We start from the raw sequence: 19,765 nt of genomic DNA, 5'->3' as shown, positions 1-19,765 counted from the left end.
AACCACAAACTGCAGCCACATCACCAGCACTGGCCTATCAGGCACTGAGCCACAAGTGACATCACAACAACAAACTGCACCCACGTGACCAGCACTGGCCTATCAGGCACTGAGCCACAAGTGACATCACAAACACAAACTCCACCCACGTGACCAGCACTGGCCTATCAGGCACTGATCCGCAAATGACATCACAACAACAAACTGCACCCACGTGACCAGCACTGGCCTATCAGGCACTGAGCCACAAGTGACATCACAAACACAAACTCCACCCACAGGAGCAGCACTGGCCTATCAGGCACTCAGCCACAAGTGACATCACAACCACAAACTGCATCCACATCACCAGCACTGGCCTATCAGGCACTGAGCCACAAGTGACATCACAAACACAAACTCCACCCACATCACCAGCACTGGCCTATCAGGCACTGAGCCACAAGTGACATCACAAACACAAACTGCACCCACATGAACAGCACTGGCCTATCAGGCCCTGAGCCACAAGTAACATCACAACCACAAACTGCACCCACATGAACAGCACTGGCCTATCAGGCACTGATCCGCAAATGACATCACAAACACAAACTCCACCCACGTGACCAGCACTGGCCTATCAGGCACTCAGCCACAAGTGACATCACAAACACAAACTCCACCCACAGGACCAGCACTGGCCTATCAGGCACTGAGCCACAAGTGACATCACAACCACAAACTGCACCCACAGGACCAGCACTGGCCTATCAGGCACTGAGCCACAAGTGACCTCACAACCACAAACTGCAGCCACATCACCAGCATTGGCCTATCAGGCACTGAGCCACAAGTGACATCACAAACACAAACTCCACCAAAAGTACCAGCATGGCCTATCAGGCACTCAGCCACAAGTGACATCAGAACCACAAACTGCACCCACAGCACCAGCACTGGCCTATCAGGCACTCAGCCACAAGTGACATCACAACCACAAACTGCAGCCACATCACCAGCACTGGCCTATCAGGCACTGAGCCACAAGTGACATCACAAACACAAACTCTATCCACATGACCAGCACTGGCCTATAAGGCACTGAGCCACAAGTGACATCACAAACACAAACTGCACCCACATCACCAGCACTGGCCTATCAGGCACTGAGCCACAAGTGACATCACAAACACAAACTGCAGCCACAGGACCAGCACTGGCCTATCAGTCACTGAGCCACAAGTGACATCACAACCACAAACTGCACCCACAGGACCAGCACTGGCCTATCAGGCACTCAGCCACAAGTGACCTCACAACCACAAACTGCAGCCACATGACCAGCACTGGCCTATCAGGCACTGAGCCACAAGTGACATCACAACCACAAACTGCACCCACATGAACAGAATTGGCTTATCAGGCACTGAGCCACAAGTGACATCACAACCACAAACTGCAGCCACATCACCAGCACTGGCCTATCAGGCACTGAGCCACAAGTGACATCACAACCACAAACTGCACACACAGGACCAGCACTGGCCTATCAGGCACTGAGCCACAAGTGACATCACAACCACAAACAACAGCCATTTGAGCAGCACTGGCCTATCAGGCACTGAGCCAGAAGAGACATCACAAACACAAACTCCACCCACATGACCATCACTGGCCTATCAGGCACTGAGCCACAAGTGACATCACAAACACAAACTCCACCCACGTGACCAGCACTGGCCTATCAGGCACTGAGCCACAAGTGACATCAAAACCACAAACTGCACACACAGGACCAGCACTGGCCTATCAGGCACTGAGCCACAAGTGACATCATAAACACAAACTCCACCCACATCACCAGCACTGGCCTATCAGGCACTGAGCCACAAGTGACATCACAACAACAAACTCCACCCACATCACCAGCACTGCCCTATCAGGCACTGAGCCACAAGTGACATCACAACCACAAACTGCAGCCACATGAACAGCACTGGCCTATCAGGCACTGAGCCACAAGTGACATCACAACAACAAAGTGCACCCACGTGACCAGCACTGGCCTATCAGGCACTGAGCCACAAGTGACATCACAAACACAAACTCCACCCACGTGACCAGCACTGGCCTTTCAGGCACTGATCCGCAAATGACATCACAACAACAAACTGCACCCACGTGACCAGCACTGGCCTATCAGGCACTGAGCCACAAGTGACATCACAAACACAAACTCCACCCACGTGACCAACACTGGCCTATCAGGCTCTGAGCCACAAGTGACATCACAACCACAACCTGCAGCCACATGACCAGCACTGGCCTATCAGGCACTGAACCACAAGTGACATCACAAACACAAACTCCACCCACGTGACCAGCACTGGCCTATCAGGCACTGATCCGCAAATGACATCACAAACACAAACTCCACCCACATCACCAGCACTGGCCTATCAGGCACTGAGCCACAAGTGACATCAAAACCACAAACTGCACACACAGGACCAGCACTGGCCTATCAGGCACTGAGCCACAAGTGACATCACAACCACAAACTGCAGCCACATCACCAGCACTGGCCTATCAGGCACTGAGCCACAAGTGACATCACAAACACAAACTCCACCCACATCACCAGCACCGGCCTATCAGGCACTGAGCCACAAGTGACATCACAAACACAAACTCCACCCACATCACCAGCACTGGCCTATCAGGCACTGAGCCACAAGTGACATCACAAACACAAACTGCAGCCACATGACCAACACTGGCCTATCAGGCCCTGAGCCACAAGTGACATCACAAACACAAACTGCACCCACATGAACAGCACTGGCCTATCAGGCACTCAGCCACAAGTGACATCACAACCACAAACTGCAGCCACATCACCAGCACTGGCCTATCAGGCACTGAGCCACAAGTGACATCACAAACACAAACTCCACCCACGTGACCAGCACTGGCCTATCAGGCACTGATCCGCAAATGACATCACAACAACAAACTGCACCCACGTGACCAGCACTGGCCTATCAGGCACTGAGCCACAAGTGACATCACAAACACAAACTCCACCCACAGGAGCAGCACTGGCCTATCAGGCACTCAGCCACAAGTGACATCACAACCACAAACTCCACCCACATCACCAGCACTGGCCTATCAGGCACTGAGCCACAAGTGACATCACAAACACAAACTCCACCCACATCACCAGCACTGGCCTATCAGGCACTGAGCCACAAGTGACATCACAACCACAAACTGCACCCACATCACCAGCACTGGCCTATCAGGCACTGAGCCACAAGTAACATCACAACCACAAACTGCACCCACATGAATAGCACTGGCCTATCAGGCACTGATCCGCAAATGACATCACAAACACAAACTCCACCCACGTGACCAGCACTGGCCTATCAGGCACTGAGCCACAAGTGACATCACAAACACAAACTCCACCCACAACACCAGCACTGGCCTATCAGGCACTGAGCCCCAAGTGACATCACAAACACAAACTGCAGCCACAGGACCAGCACTGGCCTATCAGGCACTGAGCCACAAGTGACCTCACAACCACAAACTGCAGCCACATCACCAGCATTGGCCTATCAGGCACTGAGCCACAAGTGACATCACAAACACAAACTCCACCAAAAGTACCAGCATGGCCTATCAGGCACTCAGCCACAAGTGACATCAGAACCACAAACTGCACCCACAGCACCAGCACTGGCCTATCAGGCACTCAGCCACAAGTGACATCACAACCACAAACTGCAGCCACATCACCAGCACTGGCCTATCAGGCACTGAGCCACAAGTGACATCACAAACACAAACTCTATCCACATGACCAGCACTGGCCTATAAGGCACTGAGCCACAAGTGACATCACAACCACAAACTGCACACACATGACCAGCACTGGCCTATCAGGCACTGAGCCACAAGTGACATCACAAACACAAACTGCAGCCACAGGACCAGCACTGGCCTATCAGTCACTGAGCCACAAGTGACATCACAACCACAAACTGCACCCACATGACCAGCACTGGCCTATCAGGCACTCAGCCACAAGTGACATCACAAACACAATCTCCACCCACATGAACAGCACTGGTCTACCAGGTACTGAGCCAGAAGAGACATCACAAACACAAACTGCAGCCACATCACCAGCAGGGCCCTGTCAGGCACTGAGCCACAAGTGACATCACAACCATAGACTCCACCCACATCACCAGCACTGGCCTATCAGGCACTCAGCCACAGGTGACATCACAAACACAAACTGCAGCCACATCACCAGCACTGGCCTATCAGGCACTCAGCCACAAGTGACATCAAAACCACAAACTCCACCCACGTGACCAGCACTGGCCTATCAGGCACTGATCCGCAAGTGACATCACAAACACAAACTGCAGCCACATCACCAGCACTGGCCTATCAGGCACTGAGCCACAAGTGACATCACAACCACAAACTCCACCCACATGACAAGCACTGGCCTATCAGGCACTGAGCCACAAGTGACATCACAACCACAAACTGCACACACAGGACCAGCACTGGCCTATCAGGCACTGAGCCACAAGTGACATCACAAACACAAACTCCACCCACGTGACCAGCACTGGCCTATCAGGCACTGATCCGCAAATGACATCACAACAACAAGCTGCACCCACGTGACCAGCACTGGCCTATCAGGCACTCAGCCAAAAGTGACCTCACAAACACAAACTGCAGCCACATCACCAGCACTGGCCTATCAGGCACTGAGCCACAAGTGACATCACAAACGCAAACTCCAACCACATCACCAGCACTGGCCTATCAGGCACTGAGCCACAAGTGACATCACAAACACAAACTGCACCCACATTACCAGCACTGGCCTATCAGGCACTGAGCCACAAGTGACATCACAACCACAAACTGCAGCCACATCACCAGCACTGGCCTATCAGGCACTGAGCCACAAGCGACATCACAACCACAAAATGAACCCACGTGACCAGCACTGGCCTATCAGGCACTGAGCCACAAGTGACATCACAAACACAAACTCCACCCACATCACCAGCACTGGCCTATCAGGCACTGAGCCACAAGTGACATCACAAACACAAACTGCAGCCACAGGACCAGCAATGTCCCATCAGGCACTGAGCCACAAGTGACCTCACAACAACAAACTGCACCCACATCACCAGCACTGGCCTATCAGGCACCGAGCTACAAGTGACATCATAAACACAAACTCCACCCATATCACCAGCACTGGCCTATCAGGCACTCAGCCACAAGTGACATCACAAACACAAACTGCAGCCACATGACCAGCACTGGCCTATCAGGCACTGAGCCACAAGTGACATCACAAACACAAACGGCACCCACGTGACCAGCACTGGCCTATCAGGCACTGAGCCACAAGTGACATCACAACCACAAACTCCACCCACATGACCAGCACTGGCCTATCAGGCACTGATCCGCAAATGACATCACAACAACAAACTGCACCCACGTGACCAGCACTGGCCTATCAGGCACTGAGGCACAAGTGACATCACAAACACAAACTCCACCCACATCACCAGCACTGGCCTATCAGGCACTGAGGCACAAGTGACATCATAAACACAAACTCCACCCACATCACCAGCACTGGCCTATCAGGCACTGAGCCACAAGTGACATCAAAACCACAAACTGCACACACAGGACCAGCACTGGCCTATCAGGCACTGAGCCACAAGTGACATCACAAACACAAACTCCACCCACATCACCAGCACTGGCCTATCAGGCACTCAGCCAAAAGTGACCTCACAAACACAAACTGCAGCCACATCACCAGCACTGGCCTATCAGGCACTGAGCCACAAGTGACATCACAAACACAAACTGCAGCCACATCACCAGCACTGGCCTATCAGGCACTCAGCCACAAGTGACATCACAAACACAAACTCTATCCACATGACCAGCACTGGCCTATCAGGCCCTGAGCCACAAGTGACATCACAACCACAAACTCCACCCACGTGACCAGCACTGGCCTATCAGGCACTGATCCGCAAATGACATCACAACAACAAACTGCACCCACGTGACCAGCACTGGCCTATCAGGCACTGAGCCACAAGTGACATCACAAACACAAACTCCACCCACATGACCAGCACTGGCCTAACAGGCACTGAGCCACAAGTGACATCACAAACACAAACTGCAGCCATGTGACAAGCACTGGCCTATCAGGCACTGATCCACAAGTGACATCACAAACACAAACTCCACCCACATCACCGGCACTGGCCTATCAGGCACTGAGCCACAAGTGACATCACAACCACAGACTGCACCCATGTGACCAGTACTGGCCTATCAGGCAGTCAGCCACAAGTGACAACAACAACAACAAACTGCACCCACGTGACCAGCACTGGCCTATCAGGCACTGAGCCACAAGTGACATCACAACCACAAACAACAGCCATTTGATCAGCATTGGCCTATCAGGCACTGAGCCAGAAGAGACATCACAACCACAAACTCCACCCACATGACCAGCAGTGGCCTATCAGGCACTGAGCCACAAGTGACATCACAACCATAGACTCCACCCACATCACCAGCACTGGCCTATCAGGCACTGAGCCACAAGTGACATCACAAACACAAACTCCACCCACATCACCAGCACTGGCCTATCAGGCACTGAGCCACAAGTGACATCACAACCACAAACTGCACACACAGGACCAGCACTGGCCTATCAGGCACTGATCCGCAAATGACATCACAACAACAAACTGCACCCACATCACCAGCACTGGCCTATCAGGCACTCAGCCACAAGTGACATCACAACCACAAACTGCACCCACATCACCAGCACTGGCCTATCAGGCACTGAGCCACAAGTGACATCACAAACACAAACTGCACACACAGGACCAGCACTGGCCTATCAGGCACTGAGCCACAAGTGACATCACAACCACAAACTGCAGCCACATGAAAATCACTGGTCTACCAGGCACTGAGCCACAAGTGACATCACAAACACAAACTGCAGCCACATGAAAATCACTGGTCTACCAGGCACTGAGCCACAAGTGACATCACAACCACAAACTCCACCCACATGACCAGCAGTGGCCTATCAGGCACTGAGCCACAAGCGACATCACAACCACAAAATGAACCCACGTGACCAGCACTGGCCTATCAGGCACTGAGCCACAAGTGACATCACAAACACAAACTGCAGCCACAGGACCAGCAATGTCCCATCAGGCACTGAGCCACAAGTGACCTCACAACAACAAACTGCACCCACATCACCAGCACTGGCCTATCAGGCACCGAGCTACAAGTGACATCATAAACACAAACTCCACCCATATCACCAGCACTGGCCTATCAGGCACTCAGCCACAAGTGACATCACAAACACAAACTGCAGCCACATGACCAGCACTGGCCTATCAGGCACTGAGCCACAAGTGACATCACAAACACAAACGGCACCCACGTGACCAGCACTGGCCTATCAGGCACTGAGCCACAAGTGACATCACAACCACAAACTCCACCCACATGACCAGCACTGGCCTATCAGGCACTGAGCCACAAGAGACATCACAACCACAAACTCCACCCACATGACCAGCAGTGGCCTATCAGGCACTGAGCCACAAGTGACATCACAACCATAGACTCCACCCACATCACCAGCACTGGCCTATCAGGCACTGAGCCACAAGTGACATCACAAACAAACCTGCACACATATCACCAGCACTGGCCTATCAGGCACTGAGCCACAAGTGACAACACAAACACAAACTGCAGCCACGTGACCAGCACTGGCCTATCAGGCACTGATCCGCAAATGACATCACAACAACAAACTGCACCCACGTGACCAGCACTGGCCTATCAGGCACTGAGCCACAAGTGACATCACAAACACAAACTCCACCCACATGACCAGCAGTGGCCTATCAGGCACTGAGCCACAAGTGACATCATAAACACAAACTCCACCCACATCACCAGCACTGGCCTATCAGGCACTGAGCCACAAGTGACATCAAAACCACAAACTGCACACACAGGACCAGCACTGGCCTATCAGGCACTGAGCCACAAGTGACCTGACAACCACAAACTGCACCCACATCACCAGCACCGGCCTATCAGGCACTGAGCCACAAGTAACATCACAACCACAAACTGCAGCCACATCACCAGCACCGGCCTATCAGGCACTGAGCCACAAGTGACATCACAACCACAAACTCCACCCACGTGACCAGCACTGGCCTATCAGGCACTGAGCCACAAGTGACATCACAAACACAAACTCCACCCACAACACCAGCACTGGCCTATCAGGCACTGAGCCACAAGTGACATCACAAACACAAACTGCAGCCACAGGACCAGCACTGGCCTATCAGGCACTGAGCCACAAGTGACCTCACAACCACAAACTGCAGCCACATCACCAGCATTGGCCTATCAGGCACTGAGCCACAAGTGACATCACAAACACAAACTCCACCAAAAGTACCAGCATGGCCTATCAGGCACTCAGCCACAAGTGACATCAGAACCACAAACTGCACCCACAGCACCAGCACTGGCCTATCAGGCACTCAGCCACAAGTGACATCACAACCACAAACTGCAGCCACATCACCAGCACTGGCCTATCAGGCACTGAGCCACAAGTGACATCACAAACACAAACTCTATCCACATGACCAGCACTGGCCTATAAGGCACTGAGCCACAAGTGACATCACAACCACAAACTGCAGCCATGTGACAAGCACTGGCCTATCAGGCACTGAGCCACAAGTGACATCACAAACACAAACTCCACCCACATCACCAGCACTGGCCTATCAGGCACTGAGCCACAAGTGACATCACAACAACAAACTCCACCCACAGGACCAGCAATGTCCCATCAGGCACTGAGCCACAAGTGACCTCACAACAACAAACTGCACCCACATCACCAGCACTGGCCTATCAGGCACCGAGCTACAAGTGACATCACAACCTCAAACTGAACCGACATGACCAGCACTGGCCTATCAGGCACTCAGCCACAAGTGACATCACAAACACAAACTGCAGCCACATGACCAGCACTGGCCTATCAGGCACTGAGCCACAAGTGACATCACAAACACAAACTCCACCCACGTGACCAGCACTGGCCTATCAGGCACTGAGCCACAAGTGACATCACAACCACAAACTGCACCCACATGACCAGCACTGGCCTATCAGGCACTGAGCCACAAGTGACATCACAAACACAAACTGCAGCCACATGAACAGCACTGGCCTATCAGGCACTGAGCCACAAGTGACATCACAAACACAAACTGCAGCCACATCACCAGCACTGGCCTCTCAGGCACTGAGCCACAAGTGACATCACAAACAAACCTGCACACACATCACCAGCACTGGCCTATCAGGCACTGAGCCACAAGTGACAACACAAACACAAACTGCACCCACATGACCAGCACTGGCCTATCAGGCACTCAGCCACAAGTGACATCACAAACACAAACTGCACCCACATCACCAGCACTGGCCTATCAGGCACTGAGCCACAAGTGACATCACAAACACAAACTCCACCCACGTGACCAGCACTGGCCTATCAGGCACTGATCCGCAAATGACATCACAACAACAAACTGCACCCACGTGACCAGCACTGGCCTATCAGGCACTGAGGCACAAGTGACATCACAAACACAAACTGCAGCCATGTGAACAACACTGGCCTATCAGACCCTGAGCCACAAGTGACATCACAAACACAAATTCCACCCACATCACCAGCATGGGCCTATCAGGCACTGAGCCACAAGTGACATCACAATCATAAACTGCTCCCACATGAACAGCACTGGCCTATCAGGCACTGATCCGCAAATGACATCACAACCACAAACTCCACCCACATGAACAGCATTGGCCTATCAGGCACTGAGCCACAAGTGACATCATAAACACAAACTCCACCCACGTGACCAGCACTGGCCTATCAGGCACTGAGCCACAAGTGACATCACAAACACAAACTACACCCACATGAACAGCATTGGCCTATCAGGCACTGAGCCACAAGTGACATCACAACCAAAAACTCCACCCACATCACCAGCACTGGCCTATCAGGCACTGAGCCACAAGTGACATCACAACAACAAACTCCACCCACATCACCAGCACTGGCCTATCAGGCACTGAGCCACAAGTGACATCACAAACACAAACTCCACCCACATGAACAGCACTGCCCTATCAGGCACTGAGCCACAAGTGACATCACAACAACAAAGTGCACCCACGTGACCAGCACAGGCCTATCAGGCACTGAGCCACAAGTGACATCACAAACACAAACTCCACCCACGTGACCAGCACTGGCCTTTCAGGCACTGATCCGCAAATGACATCACAACCACAAACTGCACCCACGTGACCAGCACTGGCCTATCAGGCACTGATCCGCAAATGACATCACAAACACAAACTGCAGCCACATCACCAGCACTGGCCTATCAGGCACTGAGCCACAAGTGACATCAAAACCACAAACTGCACACACAGGACCAGCACTGGCCTATCAGGCACTGAGCCACAAGTGACATCACAACCACAAACTCCACCCACATCACCAGCACTGGCCTATCAGGCACTGAGCCACAAGTGACATCACAAACACAAACTGCACCCACATGACCAGCACTGGCCTATCAGGCACTGTGCCACAAGTGACATCAAAACCACAAACTGCACACACAGGACCAGCACTGGCCTATCAGGCACTGAGCCACAAGTGACATCACAACCACAAACTGCAGCCACATCACCAGCACTGGCCTATCAGGCACTGAGCCACAAGTGACATCACAAACACAAACTCCACCCACATCACCAGCACCGGCCTATCAGGCACTGAGCCACAAGTGACATCACAAACACAAACTCCACCCACATCACCAGCACTGGCCTATCAGGCACTGAGCCACAAGTGACATCACAAACACAAACTGCAGCCACATCACCAGCACTGGCCTATCAGGCACTGAGCCACAAGTGACATCACAACCACAAACTGCAGCCATGTGACCAACACTGGCCTATCAGGCCCTGAGCCACAAGTGACATCACAAACACAAACTGCACCCACATGAACAGCACTGGCCTATCAGGCACTCAGCCACAAGTGACATCACAAGCACAAACTGCAGCCACATCACCAGCACTGGCCTATCAGGCACTGAGCCACAAGTGACATCACAAACACAAACTCCACCCACGTGACCAGCACTGGCCTATCAGGCACTGATCCGCAAATGACATCACAACAACAAACTGCACCCACGTGACCAGCACTGGCCTATCAGGCACTGAGCCACAAGTGACATCACAAACACAAACTCCACCCACAGGAGCAGCACTGGCCTATCAGGCACTCAGCCACAAGTGACATCACAACCACAAACTGCACCCACATCACCAGCACTGGCCTATCAGGCACTGAGCCACAAGTGACATCACAAACACAAACTCCACCCACATCACCAGCACTGGCCTATCAGGCACTGAGCCACAAGTGACATCACAACCACAAACTGCAGCCACATGACCAGCACTGGCCTATCAGGCACTGAGCCACAAGTGACATCACAACCACGAACTGCACCCACATGAACAGCACTGGCCTATCAGGCACTGATCCGCAAATGACATCACAAACACAAACTCCACCCACGTGACCAGCACTGGCCTATCAGGCACTGAGCCACAAGTGACATCACAAACACAAACTCCACCCACAACACCAGCACTGGCCTATCAGGCACTGAGCCACAAGTGACATCACAAACACAAACTGCAGCCACAGGACCAGCACTGGCCTATCAGGCACTCAGCCACAAGTGACCTCACAACCACAAACTGCAGCCACATCACCAGCATTGGCCTATCAGGCACTGAGCCACAAGTGACATCACAAACACAAACTCCACCAAAAGTACCAGCATGGCCTATCAGGCACTCAGCCACAAGTGACATCAGAACCACAAACTGCACCCACAGCACCAGCACTGGCCTATCAGGCACTGAGCCACAAGTGACATCACAACCACAAACTGCAGCCACATGACCAGCACTGGCCTATCAGGCACTGAGCCACAAGTGACATCACAAACACAAACTCTATCCACATGACCAGCACTGGCCTATAAGGCACTGAGCCACAAGTGACATCACAACCACAAACTGCAGCCATGTGACAAGCACTGGCCTATCAGGCACTGAGCCACAAGTGACATCACAAACACAAACTGCAGCCACAGGACCAGCACTGGCCTATCAGTCACTGAGCCACAAGTGACATCACAACCACAAACTGCACCCACATGACCAGCACTGGCCTATCAGGCACTGAGCCACAAGTGACATCACAAACACAATCTCCACCCACATGAACAGCACTGGTCTACCAGGTACTGAGCCAGAAGAGACATCACAAACACAAACTGCACCCACATCACCAGCACGGCCCTGTCAGGCACTGAGCCACAAGTGACATCACAAACACAAACTGCAGCCACATCACCAGCACTGGCCTATCAGGCACTGAGCCACAAGTGACCTCACAATCACAAACTGCACCCACATCACCAGCACTGGCCTATCAGGCACTGAGCCACAAGTGACATCACAAACACAAACTGCAGCCATGTGACAAGCACTGGCCTATCAGGCACTGAGCCACAAGTGACATCACAAACACAAACTCCACCTACATCACCAGCACTGGCCTATCAGGCACTGAGCCACAAGTGACATCACAAACACAGACTGCACCCATGTGACCAGTACTAGCCTATCAGGCACTGAGCCACAACTGACATCACAAACACAAACTCCACGCCCATTACCAGCACTGGCCTATCAGGCACTGAGCCACAAGTGACATCACAAACACAAACTGCAGCCACATCAACAGCACTGGCCTATCAGGCACTGAGCCACAAGTGACATCAAAATACAAACTGCAGCCATGTGACCAACACTGGCCTATCAGGCCCTAAGCCACAAGTGACATCACAACCACAAACTGCACCCATATGACCAGCACTGGCCTATCAGGCACTGAGCCACAAGTGACCTCACAACCACAAACTGCAGCCGCATGACCAGCACTGGCCTATCAGGCACTGAGCCACAAGTGACATCACAACCACAAACTGCACCCACATGAACAGAATTGGCTTATCAGGCACTGAGCCACAAGTGACATCACAACCACAAACTGCAGCCACATCACCAGCACTGGCCTATCAGGCACTGAGCCACAAGTCACATCACAACCACAAACAACAGCCATTTGAGCAGCACTGGCCTATCAGGCACTGAGCCAGAAGAGACATCACAAACACAAACTCCACCCACATGACCAGCACTGGCCTATCAGGCACTGAGCCACAAGTGACATCATAAACACAAACTGCACCCACGTGACCAGCACTGGCCTATCAGGCACTGAGCCACAAGTGACATCAAAACCACAAACTGCACACACAGGACCAGCACTGGCCTATCAGGCACTGAGCCACAAGTGACATCATAAACACAAACTCCACCCACATCACCAGCACTGGCCTATCAGGCACTGAGCCACACATGACATCACAACAACAAACTCCACCCACATCACCAGCACTGCCCTATCAGGCACTGAGCCACAAGTGACATCACAACCACAAACTGCAGCCACATGAACAGCACTGGCCTATCAGGCACTGAGCCACAAGTGACATCACAACAACAAAGTGCACCCACGTGACCAGCACTGGCCTTTCAGGCACTGATCCGCAAATGACATCACAACAACAAACTGCACCCACGTGACCAGCACTGGCCTATCAGGCACTGAGCCACAAGTGACATCACAAACACAAACTCCACCCACGTGACCAACACTGGCCTATCAGGCTCTGAGCCACAAGTGACATCACAACCACAACCTGCAGCCACATGACCAGCACTGGCCTATCAGGCACTGAGCCACAAGTGACATCAAAACCACAAACTGCACACACAGGACCAGCACTGGCCTATCAGGCACTGAGCCACAAGTGACCTGACAACCACAAACTCTATCCACATGACCAGCACTGGCCTATCAGGCACTGAGCCACAAGTGACATCACAAACACAAACTGCACCCACATCACCAGCACCGGCCTATCAGGCACTGAGCCACAAGTGACATCACAATCACAAACTGCACCCACATGAACAGCACTGGCCTATCAGGCACTGAGCCACAAGTGACATCACAACCACAAACTCCACCCACATCACCAGCACTGGCCTATCAGGCACTGAGCCACAAGTGACATCACAAACACAAACTGCACCCACATGACCAGCACTGGCCTATCAGGCACTGAGCCACAAGTGACATCAAAACCACAAACTGCACACACAGGACCAGCACTGGCCTATCAGGCACTGAGCCACAAGTGACATCACAACCACAAACTGCAGCCACATCACCAGCACTGGCCTATCAGGCACTGAGCCACAAGTGACATCACAAACACAAACTCCACCCACATCACCAGCACCGGCCTATCAGGCACTGAGCCACAAGTGACATCACAAACACAAACTCCACCCACATCACCAGCACTGGCCTATCAGGCACTGAGCCACAAGTGACATCACAAACACAAACTGCAGCCACATGAACAGCACTGGCCTATCAGGCACTGAGCCACAAGTGACATCACAAACACAAACTGCAGCCATGTGACCAACACTGGCCTATCAGGCCCTGAGCCACAAGTGACATCACAAACACAAACTGCACCCACATGAACAGCACTGGCCTATCAGGCACTGAGCCACAAGTGACATCACAAACACAAACTGCAGCCACATCAACAGCACTGGCCTATCAGGCACTGAGCCACAAGTGACATCAAAATACAAACTGCAGCCATGTGACCAACACTGGCCTATCAGGCCCTAAGCCACAAGTGACATCACAACCACAAACTGCACCCATATGACCAGCACTGGCCTATCAGGCACTGAGCCACAAGTGACCTCACAACCACAAACTGCAGCCGCATGACCAGCACTGGCCTATCAGGCACTGAGCCACAAGTGACATCACAACCACAAACTGCACCCACATGAACAGAATTGGCTTATCAGGCACTGAGCCACAAGTGACATCACAACCACAAACTGCAGCCACATCACCAGCACTGGCCTATCAGGCACTGAGCCACAAGTGACATCACAACCACAAACAACAGCCATTTGAGCAGCACTGGCCTATCAGGCACTGAGCCAGAAGAGACATCACAAACACAAACTCCACCCACATGACCAGCACTGGCCTATCAGGCACTGAGCCACAAGTGACATCATAAACACAAACTGCACCCACGTGACCAGCACTGGCCTATCAGGCACTGAGCCACAAGTGACATCAAAACCACAAACTGCACACACAGGACCAGCACTGGCCTATCAGGCACTGAGCCACAAGTGACATCATAAACACAAACTCCACCCACATCACCAGCACTGGCCTATCAGGCACTGAGCCACACATGACATCACAACAACAAACTCCACCCACATCACCAGCACTGCCCTATCAGGCACTGAGCCACAAGTGACATCACAACCACAAACTGCAGCCACATGAACAGCACTGGCCTATCAGGCACTGAGCCACAAGTGACATCACAACAACAAAGTGCACCCACGTGACCAGCACTGGCCTTTCAGGCACTGATCCGCAAATGACATCACAACAACAAACTGCACCCACGTGACCAGCACTGGCCTATCAGGCACTGAGCCACAAGTGACATCACAAACACAAACTCCACCCACGTGACCAACACTGGCCTATCAGGCTCTGAGCCACAAGTGACATCACAACCACAAACTGCAGCCACATGACCAGCACTGGCCTATCAGGCACTGAGCCACAAGTGACATCACAACCACAAACTGCAGCCACATCACCAGCACTGGCCTATCAGGCACTGAGCCACAAGTGACATCAAAACCACAAACTGCATACACAGGACCAGCACTGGCCTATCAGGCACTGAGCCACAAGTGACCTGACAACCACAAACTCTATCCACATGACCAGCACTGGCCTATCAGGCACTGAGCCACAAGTGACATCACAAACACAAACTGCACCCACATCACCAGCACCGGCCTATCAGGCACTGAGCCACAAGTGACATCACAATCACAAACTGCACCCACATGAACAGCACTGGCCTATCAGGCACTGAGCCACAAGTGACATCACAACCACAAACTCCACCCACATCACCAGCACTGGCCTATCAGGCACTGAGCCACAAGTGACATCACAAACACAAACTGCACCCACATGACCAGCACTGGCCTATCAGGCACTGAGCCACAAGTGACATCAAAACCACAAACTGCACACACAGGACCAGCACTGGCCTATCAGGCACTGAGCCACAAGTGACATCACAACCACAAACTGCAGCCACATCACCAGCACTGGCCTATCAGGCACTGAGCCACAAGTGACATCACAAACACAAACTCCACCCACATCACCAGCACCGGCCTATCAGGCACTGAGCCACAAGTGACATCACAAACACAAACTCCACCCACATCACCAGCACTGGCCTATCAGGCACTGAGCCACAAGTGACATCACAAACACAAACTGCAGCCACATGAACAGCACTGGCCTATCAGGCACTGAGCCACAAGTGACATCACAAACACAAACTGCAGCCATGTGACCAACACTGGCCTATCAGGCCCTGAGCCACAAGTGACATCACAAACACAAACTGCACCCACATGAACAGCACTGGCCTATCAGGCACTCAGCCGCAAGTGACATCACAACCACAAACTGCAGCCACATCACCAGCACTGGCCTATCAGGCACTGAGCCACAAGTGACATCACAAACACAAACTCCACCCACGTGACCAGCACTGGCCTATCAGGCACTGATCCGCAAATGACATCACAACAACAAACTGCACCCACGTGACCAGCACTGGCCTATCAGGCACTGAGCCACAAGTGACATCACAAACACAAACTCCACCCACAGGAGCAGCACTGGCCTATCAGGCACTCAGCCACAAGTGACATCACAACCACAAACTGCATCCACATCACCAGCACTGGCCTATCAGGCACTGAGCCACAAGTGACATCACAAACACAAACTCCACCCACATCACCAGCACTGGCCTATCAGGCACTGAGCCACAAGTGACATCACAAACACAAACTCCACCCACAACACCAGCACTGGCCTATCAGGCATTGAGCCACAAGTGACATCACAAACACAAACTGCAGCCACAGGACCAGCACTGGCCTATCAGGCACTGAGCCACAAGTGACCTCACAACCACAAACTGCAGCCACATCACCAGCATTGGCCTATCAGGCACTGAGCCACAAGTGACATCACAAACACAAACTCCACCAAAAGTACCAGCATGGCCTATCAGGCACTCAGCCACAAGTGACATCAGAACCACAAACTGCACCCACAGCACCAGCACTGGCCTATCAGGCACTCAGCCACAAGTGACATCACAACCACAAACTGCAGCCACATCACCAGCACTGGCCTATCAGGCACTGAGCCACAAGTGACATCACAAACACAAACTCTATCCACATGACCAGCACTGGCCTATAAGGCACTGAGCCACAAGTGACATCACAAACACAAACTGCACCCACATCACCAGCACTGGCCTATCAGGCACTGAGCCACAAGTGACATCACAACCACAAACTGCAGCCACATCACCAGCACTGGCCTATCAGGCACTGAGCCACAAGTGACATCACAACCACAAACTGCACACACAGGACCAGCACTGGCCTATCAGGCACTGAGCCACAAGTGACATCACAACCACAAACAACAGCCATTTGAGCAGCACTGGCCTATCAGGCACTGAGCCAGAAGAGACATCACAAACACAAACTCCACCCACATGACCATCACTGGCCTATCAGGCACTGAGCCACAAGTGACATCACAAACACAAACTCCACCCACGTGACCAGCACTGGCCTATCAGGCACTGAGCCACAAGTGACATCAAAACCACAAACTGCACACACAGGACCAGCACTGGCCTATCAGGCACTGAGCCACAAGTGACATCATAAACACAAACTCCACCCACATCACCAGCACTGGCCTATCAGGCACTGAGCCACAAGTGACATCACAACAACAAACTCCACCCACATCACCAGCACTGCCCTATCAGGCACTGAGCCACAAGTGACATCACAACCACAAACTGCAGCCACATGAACAGCACTGGCCTATCAGGCACTGAGCCACAAGTGACATCACAACAACAAAGTGCACCCACGTGACCAGCACTGGCCTATCAGGCACTGAGCCACAAGTGACATCACAAACACAAACTCCACCCACGTGACCAGCACTGGCCTTTCAGGCACTGATCCGCAAATGACATCACAACAACAAACTGCACCCACGTGACCAGCACTGGCCTATCAGGCACTGAGCCACAAGTGACATCACAAACACAAACTCCACCCACAGGACAAGCACTGGCCTATCAGGCACTGAGCCACAAGTGACATCACAAACACAAACTCCACCCACGTGACCAGCACTGGCCTATCAGGCACTGATCCGCAAATGACATCACAAACACAAACTGCACCCACATCACCAGCACTGGCCTATCAGGCACTGAGCCACAAGTGACATCACAAACACAAACTCCACCCACATCACCAGCACTGGCCTATCAGGCACTGAGCCACAAGTGACATCACAACCACAAACTGCAGCCACATCACCAGCACTGGCCTATCAGGCACTGAGCCACAAGTGACATCAAAACCACAAACTGCACACACAGGACCAGCACTGGCCTATCAGGCACTGAGCCACAAGTGACCTGACAACCACAAACTCTATCCACATGACCAGCACTGGCCTATCAGGCACTGAGCCACAAGTGACATCACAAACACAAACTGCACCCACATCACCAGCACCGGCCTATCAGGCACTGAGCCACAAGTGACATCACAATCACAAACTGCACCCACATGAACAGCACTGGCCTATCAGGCACTGAGCCACAAGTGACATCACAACCACAAACTCCACCCACATCACCAGCACTGGCCTATCAGGCACTGAGCCACAAGTGACATCACAAACACAAACTGCACCCACATGACCAGCACTGGCCTATCAGGCACTGAGCCACAAGTGACATCAAAACCACAAACTGCACACACAGGACCAGCACTGGCCTATCAGGCACTGAGCCACAAGTGACATCACAACCACAAACTGCAGCCACATCACCAGCACTGGCCTATCAGGCACTGAGCCACAAGTGACATCACAAACACAAACTCCACCCACATCACCAGCACCGGCCTATCAGGCACTGAGCCACAAGTGACATCACAAACACAAACTCCACCCACATCACCAGCACTGGCCTATCAGGCACTGAGCCACAAGTGACATCACAAACACAAACTGCAGCCACATGAACAGCACTGGCCTATCAGGCACTGAGCCACAAGTGACATCACAAACACAAACTGC

Source organism: Apteryx mantelli, chromosome 20, assembly GCF_036417845.1.
Source record: "Apteryx mantelli isolate bAptMan1 chromosome 20, bAptMan1.hap1, whole genome shotgun sequence".
Classification (NCBI taxonomy): Eukaryota; Metazoa; Chordata; class Aves; order Apterygiformes; family Apterygidae; genus Apteryx; species Apteryx mantelli.
Note: the sequence above shows the minus strand (reverse complement) of the source record.